This window comes from Bidens hawaiensis, unplaced genomic scaffold (genome assembly GCF_021521415.1).
Source record: "Bidens hawaiensis isolate Kalapana, Puna unplaced genomic scaffold, B.hawaiensis_p1.1 tig00042700_1, whole genome shotgun sequence".
NCBI classification, from domain to species: Eukaryota; Viridiplantae; Streptophyta; class Magnoliopsida; order Asterales; family Asteraceae; genus Bidens; species Bidens hawaiensis.
In genome coordinates, this window is record NW_027497566.1 from 4,063 (window position 1) to 18,547 (window position 14,485).

Genomic DNA, 14,485 nt, shown 5'->3' on the forward strand with positions numbered 1-14,485 from the left:
GTAAACTTTATTTTACTAAAAATCACCTTGCTAAATCATGTATTATATTTTCGACTTATAAACCCTAGTTCAAGTATTTCGAACATGCAACCTTCATATCCTTTCCGTTGAAACACTTATATCGTATTAGTAACCGATTTCCATTCAAACCTAGTAATAGTATTATAATCAAAAGATATAAAATTTATAAAATATTAACAACCTTTCAATGTAAGTTATACAATAAAACAACCCTGTACGATTATCGATTAAGTCTCGTATTTACTTATTATAGTTAGTGCGGATCGCTCGTTTCGGCTTTCGTGACGCATTCGATTCTTTGCCATCGTCAACGCTTTCGAGTTTTTCTTTTTACCTCAACTCATAAGGTGAGTTTTCACAACCCCTTTTTAAATGTTTTCATATTTTGGGGTAGCATATGTATCTATTTCAAGATTTACAACTTTGCTTACAAACTACAATTCATATCATGGACTTGTATGTTTACTTGCTTATTTGTTATATACATGGATTTCAAGTGGTTGCCTCAATAAGTATGATCATACGCCTCCTTTGCACTCAGGTCCATTTGTATCGAGTGAAAAAGGGACCTCATATCCGAGTACGTTGGTAGCCCCAACTGGAAAGGACATTCGTTTGTTCTTTACACTCAGGTCCATTGCATCGAGTGTAAAGAACCCTTACCTGCGCATTTTACAAGTTTTCATGGAATTGTATGGTTTTTACGTAGTATATCAAACTGTGGAAATCTCACCAGCTATATTTATAGCTGACCATATTTTATACATATGTTACAGGTACCATGATTAGAGGTTGAAGTATTTAAGACGCTTAGTTTATTTAGGGTATTCAAATAAACGGATTACTATTATTGTTTATCTTTGATTTAGATGTACTTGTTTACTCTGGAACTTGTGTTACATGATGCTTGAAATGAATTAATGTTATTATTGTCACCAGATAGTGTTACGTGTGTTTGAACAATTTGTACATCACACTCGGGCATTTCCGCTTAAGCCAGGGTGTTACACGATCAATGAAAAAAGAGATTATTTTAAGAAAGTGAAAGAGTCTTCGCGAAAGGACATTGAGAGTTGTTTTGGTGTTCTTCAAAAACGTTCGCATTTTGTTAAAAATCCATGTCGTGTATGGTTGTTGGAAAAAATGAAAAGTGCTATGTATGCATGTATCATATTGTTAACATGATCATTGAAGACGAGGGGAGAGCAATATGTCCAACCTATATACAGGACGATGATCCACCACCAACTCTAGCAACTTTGGAGCAGAGACTAGAAAACGCGTATTTCGTGCGTTCAAAAGAAATACATGACGCTCTTATGGCGGATTTGGTCCAACATGCTTATATGTTTCGGCGCCTTCTGGGTGAAAATGAAGAAGAGGGCAATGATGAAGACCAATACGAGTTCGATGATGAAGACGAAGACCACTGCGATGGTGTTAATGAAGATGAAGACAAAGATGAGGACGAGGGAGCTGAGTTAGTTTTTTTGTTTTACTGTAATGTTTATTTTCTTAATGAAATGTTGTTTGTTTAGTTTTATTCAAAAAAAAATAGAAATGCAAAAAAAAAAAAAAAAGAAAGAAATTTATTGAGTAATGCTTGCTGTAGAGTTTATGACTACACCTATTTTTGATAAAATATTGAAATTCTGACTAGACCGCCACATGGCTTGAAATGCATGGAGGTTGGGCATTATGACTACACAGAATAATTCGTCCACATATGCAGATGGCGAGAAAGTACAACCGCACTGATGTTGCCACTCCAGCCTTGGCTAAGTGATAAAGACTTTTGCCGTTGGGAGTGAAGACTATGGTTCAAACCTTTGCATGTTAATAGATTATTTTTTGAAGTAGTTTAAGAGTAAGAGTAGAAATAGATGAGTATTATAACCTTAAGATGCATGAATGTTATTTTTAAATAAATTAGTTTGCTGCTAAGAGGTCAGCAACATACTTTATTGCCTGTTTGCCTTCAGCATTTAGCTTGGTCATGACGATTTGATTAGATTTGAGGTAATAAACGTACATGTGAATGATTGGCCTCCTGTTTTGGCATATTGCTCTCATATATTTTAGTAACTTTTTACTTTTACATTTGATTACTAAAATAACTTCTAATTTAAAAATCAATAAATATATTTAGTGGTCTACATGGTGTTTTAATAAAATATATAAATAGAACTACCTTATTCCCAAAGTCAACTTTTTTATAATAGGAAGTAGGAAACATGTATTGTATTTCCATTGAGAAACTTCTTTCAACACATCCATTATATAATCACATTTAAGTAAACGTTCACTATTACTTCAACTATTATCTTTTATTTATATATATATATATATATACACACACACACTAGATTTTATCCCCCGTATTACGGGAGTTGTTTTACATTATTCGTTTTTAATATTTATATATGTATATTTGGATTTTACTTTTATTTATTGTAAGAAAGTTAATAATTAATATACTTGAGGTTTGATGATGAAATGGTTTCACAAATAAATGATATGTTATAATCCGGTTTAAAAACTATCTGGGTTTGATGATACCCATTACCCGTTTATTTTCTTTATTATAAAATTGTTATTTTAATTATAAATAATATCTTTTTTTAAATAAAATAAGATATTAATTTTTAGTATATTCAAATCAAATATTTGATGAGATTATTTTTTTAACATAATGAGATGTTATAACCCGTTTAAGAGCTATCTGGGTTTGGTGAGATCTTTACCCGTGAATTCAGGTCAAATGCGTGAGAAACCTTCATTTACAAATAAAGTAATCTGATGGCTTGAGAGAATGGTTGTTTTACATTTTTCGTTTTTTAATATTTATTTTATGGATTTTAATTTTCTTTATTGTAAGAAAGTTAATAATATACTTAGGGTTTGATTATGAAAGGGTTTCATAAATAAATGATATGTTATAACCCGTTTAAAAGCTATCTGGATTTGGTGACCCACGACCCACCTGTGTTTTTTACTATAAAATTGTTTATTAATTATAAATAATATCTTTTTTTAAATGGATATTAAATTTTAGTATATTCCTATTTTGTAGGATTTGCATTTCAAATAATTGGTAAGACTAATTTTTAATTTAATGAGATGTTATAACCCGTTTAAGAGCTATCTGGTTTTGGTAAGACCCATACCCATGAATTTGGGTAAATCAATATGAGGTCTCCATTTAAAAATCAAGAAATCTGGTGGATCCCATAAAAATGGGGAGCGACCGCATCGCGACACATATGATTTTTGGGTTTTCGTTTACATATATATATATATATATATATATATATATAGGATGGTTCAGAAGAGAAATAAAATTAGAGTGAGAAGTGTGAGAAATTAATCTTGGCCATTGATTGTGTTTGATCTATGGTCATTAATTAAATGGCAAAGTTGTAATACTTATGTCTTATATTTAATTGATTTTAAAACAAAAGATAGTTTAGTATTTTATTGTGCAAGAGTTATTTAGGAAATTTTCCTCTCTTAATTGGATTTCCAAAACTACTGTAAATTACTTTGTGTTACATTGATGAAGATCCACCTAAACGTGAATAAGGTCAAGCTTTTATATATACAGATTGTCTTCGTATATATAAAGGATGTATACAGATGATACTTTTGTGTATTATATATGTAATGATTAATGTTGTGTAGGGAAATTAGGATATGAAGGATATAATGTGTAGTGTGTGGGCTACATGTTTGTTATTTGTTTATTTGTTATGTATGATGTCAAATTGTCTCTCTCTATATATATAGTTGACACACACATATATATATATATGGTGCTACTGTGTAGTATGTGATGATTGTTATGTAGGCTAATTATGTTATGAAGGATATAATGTGTGTTGTGTAGGATTCTTATTGTTGTATGACATATTTGTTGTGTTGGATACCATGTTTACATTCGTATTGTTTATGTTGTTTTGGTGTAGGAAGAATGTTAAATATTTTTAGGTGTAGGAAGAATGCTTAATTTAAGGACAATATGACGAGGAAGATTATGCTATTAGGCATCAACACGAAAAGCTAAAAGTCTAAAACATAATCCTACACAAATTTTAGTAAAGCCAATAATCCTACACAAATGTGTAAGCCGACTGCGTAGGTACTGAACATAATTTTACTTATAGGAATTGTGATATATATTTCATGTGTAGAGATCCATATGACTAATTGTAGAAAACGTAAACTAGTTGTGTAGGTATAAGTTAGTTGACTGTGCTTTATATAATAACATTGTTTATGGTATCTTGTGTATGTAGGCTATTTACTTTCTTATGTAGGCAATAACTCTAAAACCGTGTGCCAACGATTTATAATTTATAATGTGTAGGGAAGCTTATTTGCTGTGTAGGATGTCGTGTTTATAGTTATGATGCTTATTAGTTTGTTGAATATGTATTTTGTTACGCAGAATGCCATATTAAAGTGTATGAAGAATACTATGTTTGTTTTGGAGGACAATATGAAGGCATTCAAGGGAAAAATAAATTGGGATTGCAATAATTGGCTTCGGAATTTTGGTCGAAAGATTTCACAGACAAAAATATTGAATTTAAATATGGTATTATTATTATGTAAAAAATATGATTTAAAGATAATAATAATGTGGTTATGCTAAGTTACTATATTTGTGATTACTTACCAAAAATAAAAGTTTTAGTATTTTACTAATCTACCCTTATGATTAAATAAATCAAAAAAAAGAAAGAAAAAAACTTGATTAGTCAAAGCCACTTCTCACATTTCTCACACTAAGATCACTTCTCTCTTAAACTTAAGCCTATATGTATATATATATCTGTGTGTGTGTGTGTGTGTTTAAGTTTAGAAGAGAAATGATATTAATACGAGAAATAAATATGGCGTACTAGTTAAATTTTATGTTTTAAATGCTTAAAAATAAATGAAAAAAATGTAAATGCAACAATAAATGCATTCTCTCTTTAGTCCATGTCTGCTTGTAACTCTTGATAAGGTAACAAATAGGTCTGCTTATAACTCTTCTGTGTGACAAATAAGGTTCTTCAAGTGCATTCCAACCCTAATAAATAATACTGTATCCATGAAACCAAAAAAAAAAATCCATGCACATAAAATATCATATCTTTTAATTAATTAATATGATGCTATTTGAGATCATCTGCTCATGTTTATCCAAAAAAAGATGATTGTCCAAAAAACCAAATTGCCTGAACTTTGATTATATAATTATCCTTAGAATCTTTAGAATTTGAAATTGATTGATCATGATAAATTTGTTGTCATTAATATTCCGTGTATGACAAATTTTTAATTAGTTTTATATTTACAATTAACAATTGTATAATCAAGCAACATATAAAACCGAAAACTAAAACATAACAAAATGATTTGTTTCATTTCATGTGAATGTATTTTCCGGGAAAATGACAAAGACATACTAACCTTAAGTCATGTTTAAAAAAGAGTGAGTTAGTAGAATATTAGAAGATTTAAAATTACATAAAGTGAATGTAGTGATTATTATTTATAATAGTTGAAAGTATTGGATTAGGATTGTTTAAAATTTGAATACTAATCCCATGTTATTAGTTAATATTATGGGAAGCTTTTGGAATATTTAATTAATCGATATATATATTTTAACAACTTATAGAAGAAACAAAAGTACTAAATATTTTGGATTTTATGCAAGCATGATAAATGGCTTTTAACCAGATTAACTTTTTTTTTAAATTAATGTCAAAATGGAATATCCTCGAAATGTAATGGGGAGCATAATTAAGTCATAAATAAAAAAATAATAATAAATATTTCTATTAAATTATATTATATTAAGGCGTGAATCTTAATGAATTTTTATAATATATTTTAATAATAAAGGTAATAATTGTACTTTTAAAAAAATATTGTGTATAGCCTTATTGTTTTGAATATAAAACATAATAAACACTTTAATTATGTACTAACAAACAGGTAACACCAATATAACCCAATTCATTGTATTTGTATATTAATAAACTTAATTAAGTTAATATAATACTGAAATTATGTAAATAACTGATAAAAACGATATTATAGGTTTTAATATCCTAAATGACTTTTGGAAAACACAAGTAGTGGAATGTTATTGAAACAGATTTTTTGGTTTAACATTTTGAATGATTTTAATTAAATAATTTGTCTTATAAGACATATTAAATTAAATATATTTAAATATATAAAAAGTATAAATCAAGTCATAAAATATATGTTTATGAAGCATTTTGATTTGAGTTATGGAAAAAAATACTGAAAACTAAATATTGATTTTCTTATTGATAAAACCCTTTATGCTACACAAAAAAATCATATAAACAAATGACAGATACTTTATATATAAATCACTATACATATGGATTATAATTATAATATTCAATTTCAATGATTTAATTCTAAACACCAAGATATATATATATATATATATATATATATATATATATATATGAATGTATGTATGTAAGTATGTATGTATAATAGGTACTCTCCATGTTTGCAATATTTATATAAAATGTTTTGAGAAAATTAAGAAATAAACATTTTCCTAAGTTCAAATGCGTATGAGAAATTTTTAAATCCAAATTTAAAACCAATCTTGTATTAAAAATTATGCACGGCCATTCGCATTTTAAAAACAATTTGTAGTTTACCATACAAATCCAAATTCTTCGACAATGATGCATCTTTATTTTCTTTAATTTGCAATTGTTTGTGACTTTAAAATTTTATTCTAATAGACCCGCAACTTCAATTTTGATATTTTTTATTTTCTTATTTCACCATTAATGCTAATGAATGAATCGATATGATTTACATTAATAAAAATATTGAATTCATATATTGAAATGGCTTAAAGAATAAGGACTATATATTGAAATGGGTTAAAAAATGAGAGGATGGCTATGAGATTGACAAGTGGCAAGGATATGTAGTCTTTTATTAGATACGGCGGTGGGAATTAGGGTTTGTTATTTGCGTTGGGTGTGCTATGAAAAGAAATTGACAGAATAATAAAAGGACCCGGAAACTATTATTTGGGCGAGTTGACCCGAAATAAAGACCATTTATTGAATATTGGTTAAAAAAATGAGGAGTGATGAGAGCTTGACAAGTGGCACAATGAACTAGGTTTTTATTAGAGTAGTAAGATAGTTTGAGGACCGTGTATTATACGGGTAATTGATGAAAATTTTAAACTTTAACCATTAAGTGAAATACAGTCAACAAATATCGTTAATTTACAATTCATATTAAGATTACAAAAATTACATAACTAAGATCACACAAATATGCTACGAATAAGTAAAATTTTCCTTGTATACTACATTTGTGATTGTATTGGTTGGTATACATTGTTTATCAAAAATAAAAAATTTAAGTCCATGTCTACTTATAACTCTTGATAAGGTAACATATAAGTCTGCTTATAACTCTTTTGTGTGACAAATAAGGTTCTTCAAGTGCAATACAACCCTAAATAAATGAAAGTTTATCCATGAAACTAACAAATTAAATATAATATTCATGCACATAAAATATCATACATTTTAATTAATTAATATGAAGTCATTTGATATCATCTGCTCATGTTTATCCAAAAAACATGATTATCCCAAAACCATATTACCTGTACTTTGATGAAATACTCATTCTTACAATCTTTAGAATTTGAAATTGGTTGATCATGATAAATTTGTTGTCATTAATATTCTGTGTATGACAAATTTTTAATTGCTTTTTATTTTTACAATTTACAATCGTATAATCAAGCAATATGTAAAACCGAAAATTAAAATATAACAAAATGATTTGTTTCATTTCATATGAATGTAATTGCTACGCAAATGACAAAGACATATTAACCTTAAAGCTATGTTCAAATAACAGTGAGTTAGCAGAATATTAGAAGATTCAAAGTTGCATAAAGTGAATTTAGTGATTCTTATTTATAATTGTTGAACGTATTGGATTAGGAATGCTTAAATTTTTAATACTAATCCCATGTTATTAGTTAATATTATAAGAAGTTGTTGGAATATTTAATTAATCTATATATATATATGTGTGTGTGTGTGTGTGTGTGTGTCTATATATATATTAACAACTTATTAAAAAGAAAAAGAAGCAAAGATTTCGAATTTTATGAAAGCATGGTAAAATTACTTTTAGCCAGGCTAACAATTTTTTTTAACTTAATGAGAAAATGGAACATCCTTGAAATGTAATGAGGAACATGTTAAGTTATAAATAATAAAAAATAAAAATAATAAATATTTCTATTAAATTACATTATAATTAAGGTGTGAATTTTAATGAATTTTTGTAACATATTTTAATAATAAATGTTATAATTGTAATTTTTTTAAAAAAAATTTGTGTATAGCTTTATTATTTTGACTATAAATCACAATAAACACTTTAATTATGTACTAACCAACAGGTAATATAAAATTAACCCCAATTAATTGTATTGTAAAAAAATAAAATTAATAAGTTAATATAATATTGAAATTATGTAAATAACTTACGAAAACGATATTCAAAGTTTCAATATCCTAAATGACTTTTGAAAAGAGAAAATATTGGAATGAGAGTGAAACAAATTTTTTGGTTTAAAATTATGAATGTTTTTCATTAAGTAATTTGTCTTATATGACAAATTAAATTAAATATATTTAAATGTATAAAAAATATAAATCAAGTCATAAAATATATGTTTCTGAAGCATTTTGGCCTGACTTTTGGAAAGAAAATATTGAAAACTAAATATTGATCTTCTTATTGCTAAAACTCTTTATACTACACAAAAAAGTCATACAAATAAATGACAGATAGTTCACATAGTAAATCGTTATGCATATGAATTATAATTATAATATTCAACTTCAATGATGCTAAACACCGATATATATATATATAGGGGTAGGATCTAAAGAGAACTCATCTTAAAGAGAGAACTATAGAACTATTAAAAACTATTTTTAACTTTTTTTTAAAAAATAATTTGCGATTTTTTTTTCTTTCCTTCTTTTAATAAGATGATATTGTTTCTAAAAAAACGGCGATGTAGTGCATATGTGCACTAATGTGTATTGCATATATACGATAGTGTTTTATTATATATAATACAACACAATTGCATTATACAATACACACTATTGATTATATGCAAATACAAACACTAATAATTGTACTCGAAACAAACTATCGCATATACGTAACACAACACTAATGCACATATGTACTTGAAGGGGTATGCACCCGCCTTAACATCGAGCGGGGCGGGTCAACCCACAAGATATAGACAAGAGGCTTGAAATCAGGATGTCATGAAGACACAAAGCCAAAACCTATGCTCGTGGCGCATATCACATATGCTCACGCATCACATATGCTCACGCATATCACATATGCTCACGCATCACATATGCTCACGCATCACATATGCTCACGCATATCACATCTGCGCGTGGCGCATATCACATATGCTCACGCATATTACATATGCTTACACATATCACATGCTCACGCATATCACATCTGCGCATGAAACATCTGCCCGTGAGAATAAAGAGAAGACCTTGCGCATCCCCGGGATAGGCGCATAAAGGACAACACAACAAATGAGACAATAGTCTAATCCAAATCAGGATAAGGACAACCATGATTGTACTCATCAGACAACCTTCCAGAAGGTATCTTTTAAGGAATAAAAAATGTGCTGATGTTGACAGCTGCCAATGAAGGGTGGACAACTCAGCAAAACCCATGTGCCACCACGTGATGGCACATGGGTCAGGTAAAATACCTTGGTCAGAGAATAATCAATGAAAAAGCACCAGGTGTCCTAAGTACACGTGGCGCGAAGCAATAGGAGGAGGCCAAAAAGGCCTAATTGGGTCTGAGCCCAATCATTGGAAACCCTAATACTATAAATACCACACCACCTCCACAGTTGGGGTCAAGCAAGAAATATATTCTGAATCCTTTACTCATTTTCAGATTCTTAACTTCTCCTGCAATATCTTATTCTCACACCGGAGGGTTACCCCAAAGAGGACCCCTCTGTCCCTTTCTGAGGGGTAAGCTCACGGTGCTGTTCGTTTTGTAGGGGGAAGAACTCGTATCTCGGAAAACCATCGGTGATATAGCACACTCATACCCGAGGAACGTAGATCGAATACAAGTAAGTCGATACACGTTTCTTCATTGGCGCCATCACCTGTTACAACGGCAACAAAACCACTATTTCATCAGTTTTCTCTCTGAAAATCTTCACCATGGTTTCCGGTGTTCGAAACAATGATCAAGTTCTGGAGGATAATGAGCTTGAGGATGTTAATGAGGGACATCAGGTTCTGAGGGTGCCGCGTGACACTGCGCGCACAACCAGTAACCATCCCTTCAACACAACACCTCATAGCCATCCTGAAACTCCCCCAGACGATCTCACGTTCCAAAATCTGACTGGTACAAAACAAAAAGGACCAATGGGTCCGGAAGTTGAAACCAATGACCCTAAAGAATGGCTCATAAACGAACAACGGCGTTTAATGGACAAATACAATGAGCTGGTAAAACACAAAAAGTTAGCCGACTTAACACAAAGGCTCGCATTTGATAAACAAACCATTCAGGGAACAACAAAAAAGGCGCGCGCGCCGGAAGACGGTCATTCTGTTCACACCGAACACGCTGATATTAGTGATGAGGAAGAGGTGCACAGCATGAGGAAGATGCGAGATACTCATGCAGGAGGTTCACAACTTCGCGCACACATGAACATATCACCTGGAGCCAAAGCTGATATGGATCTATACACACCATACAATCCACAAGCGAAAGAGCAAGTGGACGTAACCACACCATATAGGCCAGCCATCTTGGTAAAACATTCAAAATACACTGAGCGCATTGCGAAGGCTCCCAATCAACACAAAACCAAGATGCCAAGTGGTTTAGGCAAGTACGATGGTACAACAGATCCAGATGATTTCTTACAAGGTTTTTACAACACTGGAAACCTAGAAAGCTGGACGATGCCAACATGGTGTCACATGTTTGCTCGCTGTCTCACGGGCGCAGCGCGTGTCTGGTTCGAAAGCTTGCCGACAGGACAAATCGATGGGTTCGAAGAGCTATTGGAAAAGTTCCAGGCTCACTTTGTACAGCAGCGCAGACACACGCGCGACCCCGATGACATCATGCACTGCGTGCGCAGGAATGATGAAACCATTGAGGACTACATAACTCGTTTCAATCAGGAATCTCTTGCAATTGGAGGCATCACTGAACAACTTTTGCGCGTTGCCTTTATACAAGGTGCGCGCAGTGATCAACTCCGCAGAGCTCTCGTGAGCAGAGAAGGCATGCCAACCACTTGGGCTAAGCTTATGGAAGCATCGCGAGTCTTCGCGCGAAATGAAAAACAAATTGCCCAAGACAGAGCAAGAGATAGAGGGCATCAAACAGAAGCACCACGCAACAATGAAAGGAGGGGCAAACAAAACTCCGTATGGTCCAGGTTGCAACAAACCAATTATTCTCCCGCAGAAAAGCAAGCGCAACAAAGTTCACCCAGCCCCAAAAAGACATTCTTAATCGCGGAGAGGGTGACAAGAAGGAAGGCGGCAGAGAGCCTAATAAACCTCTACCAAGAATATGGACTCCCCTCACCAAAACGCCTTCGCAAGTGTTAAGCACAGAGAATGTCTAGTTTAAAAGCCCCAGGCCATTACTCCATAAGGGACCACCAAACAGTGGCAAATATTGTGAGTTTCACAAATCCACAGGGCACAACACCGATGCATGCCACCATTTGAAGGATGCGATCGAAAAAGATGTAAAATCAGGCAAGTTGGCTCACCTAGTAAAAAACCCAAGACCAGAGAACGAACAACCAGACGGAGCCTCAGCCAGTAAAAAATTCAAAAGAATCTGTGTAGCTGAATGAGGAAGGCAAGGGCAAAGATCGAGGAAGAGAAGCGCGCAAATCCAAGGGGATTGGCGCGAGCAACAAATAATCTTTCCAAGAATCAGAGTAGGCCCGTCTATCAGCAGTCCTCTAGTCATCACTGCACACATCGCTCATTATGAGGTGTCAAGAGTCCTGGTGGACACCGGTAGTGAGTCAGACATCATGTATGAGCAATGTTTCGGGAAGTTGGATCCAGAGGACCAAGCAAGGCTCGAAGTTGTGAGTGCACCAATCTCAGGTGTCTCAAACGAAATTATTCACCCCCTAGGTCAGATACAATTCGAACTAACTATGGGGGATGAGAAGCACAAGCGAGCTGAAATTGTCAACTTTCTGGTCTTGCCCACCACTTCATGCCATAGTATGATCTTGGGTAGAGGAACGATTGCCTAATTCAACGCCATACCGTCACCAGCGCATGGCGCGTTGGGGTTCCCAACACCAACAGGAGTAACATTTGTGTATCGAGATCATTTATGCGCAGTAACAAGTATACCTCGAGAAGGGAGAATGAAGCTTCCAGTGGCAAACAACGCGCCAGAGGAATGGATTCTCAACCCAAAATTCCCAGAACAAACAATCACAATCGGAGCTACGATATCAGATGACACAAGGGTGAGAATGAAAAGATTGCTCACAACGTATACGTCAGTCTTCGCTTGGCAACATTCAGATATGACTGGGGTTTCGCGAGACCTGGCGCAGCACTCTCTCAACACATTTAAGTCTGTAGAGCCAATTGCTCAAAAGAAAAGAGTCATGCGAGACGAGAAGGCAAAGGCCATGAATGAGCAAGTAGAAGATCTACTGCGTGCGAATATCATTCGCCCAATACGATACCAAACATGGGTAGCCAATCCTGTGATGGTAAAGAAGAGCAATGGGTCATGGAGAATGTGCATTGATTTCAAAGACCTCAACAAAGCGTGTCCAAAAGATTGTTACCCCCTCCCAAACATTGACGCGAAGGTGGACTCTGTGGCGCCATTTAAGCTCAAATGTTTCCTGGATGCCTATAAGGGCTATCACCAAATTCAAATGGCACCGCAGGATGAAGACAAGACTGCTTTCAGAACTGACAAGGGTGTTTTCTGTTACAAAAAAATGCCCTTTGGTTTGAAGAATGCAGGAGCCACTTACCAAAGACTCATGGATGCAATTTTCAACGAGCAGATTGGAAAAAACTTAGAAGTCTACGTGGATGATTTGGTGATTAAAAGCAGGGAGGAAAAACAAATGCTCAAAAACATCGAAGAAACCCTTCGGCGCCTAAAGGAAGTAAACATGAAGCTCAACCCGAGCAAATGCACATTCGGCGTGGAAGAAGGGAAATTTCTCGGCGTAATGGTCACCAAGGATGGTTTCAGGGTGAACCCAGAGAAGGTGGAGGCTATCCTCAGCATGCCCTCACCATCCACCATGAAGGAAGTTCAAAAGTTGAATGGTAGATTGGTATCAATTAACAGGTTCCTAGCAAACCATGCAAGCAAATCTACCCCATTCATTAACACATTGAGAAATTGCTTAAAGAAAAGCCAATTCAAGTGGACGCCTGGGGCCGAGCAAGCTTTCAGTGAGATAAAAGAATGTCTGATAAATCTGTCTGCGCTCACAGCTCCACTACCTGGTGAAACTTTAACGTTATACCTGTCAGCAGGAGAATGCGCCATTGGCGCAGTATTGTTGGTGGATCGCAAGGGAATCCAAACACCAATTTTTTATGTAAGTCGGGTGTTGACAGATCCGGAGACGCGCTACACCATCATAGAAAAGTTAGTTTTATCACTAACGCATGCGTCGCGCAAGCTTCACAGATATTTCAATGGTCATTCTATTGAAGTCCTGACTGGTTACAACATCCAGCAAGTCTTGCGGCGTCCCGCGCTCTAATGAAGGCTGACAAAATGGGCGCTGGAATTAGGGGAGCACACGATCACCTATAAGCCTCGTCCAGCAATCAAGGGACAAGTCTTAGCTGATTTCATCGCAGAAATCCCTGAAGGAAAAGTCGAAGAGGCTCAGCGCGAAGTAGACCCTCCGTAAGCCAATAATGAAGAAAATGTTTGGAGATTATTCACTGATGGAGCTTCAAACAACGAAGGGTCCGGCGCAGGCCTCAAACTGGTGGATCCAGAAAATCATGAGTATACCTACGCAATCAGGTTGGATTTCAAGAGCACCAACAATGAAGCTGAGTATGAAGCCCTGCTGGCTGGTTTGCGCATCGCGCACAAGTTCGGAGTTAAAAAGCTAAAGGCTCATGTAGATTCATACCTGGTAGCAGCACAAGTCAATGGCCTTTATGATGCTAAGGAGAACACCATGCCTCTGTATCTAGAGCAAGCGAAGAAACTCACCGAACAATTTGACTTTTTCAGAATCATACACATTCCGCGCAGGAAAATAAGTCCGCCGACGCACTAAGCAAAATGG

At 33.9% G+C, this 14,485-nt stretch overlaps 1 pseudogene across 1 annotated transcript in view; it reads left to right on the top strand.

Annotated features, from left to right (window-relative positions):
• Positions 1 to 1,202: 1,202 nt before the first annotated feature.
• Positions 1,203 to 14,485, top strand: part of LOC143593763 (histidine kinase 1-like) — a 41,214-nt pseudogene continuing 27,931 nt past the window's right edge. The window contains exon 1 of the transcript XR_013146188.1: positions 1,203 to 1,501. The product of XR_013146188.1 is annotated as a histidine kinase 1-like (transcript). The remainder of the gene's footprint in view (positions 1,502 to 14,485) is intronic.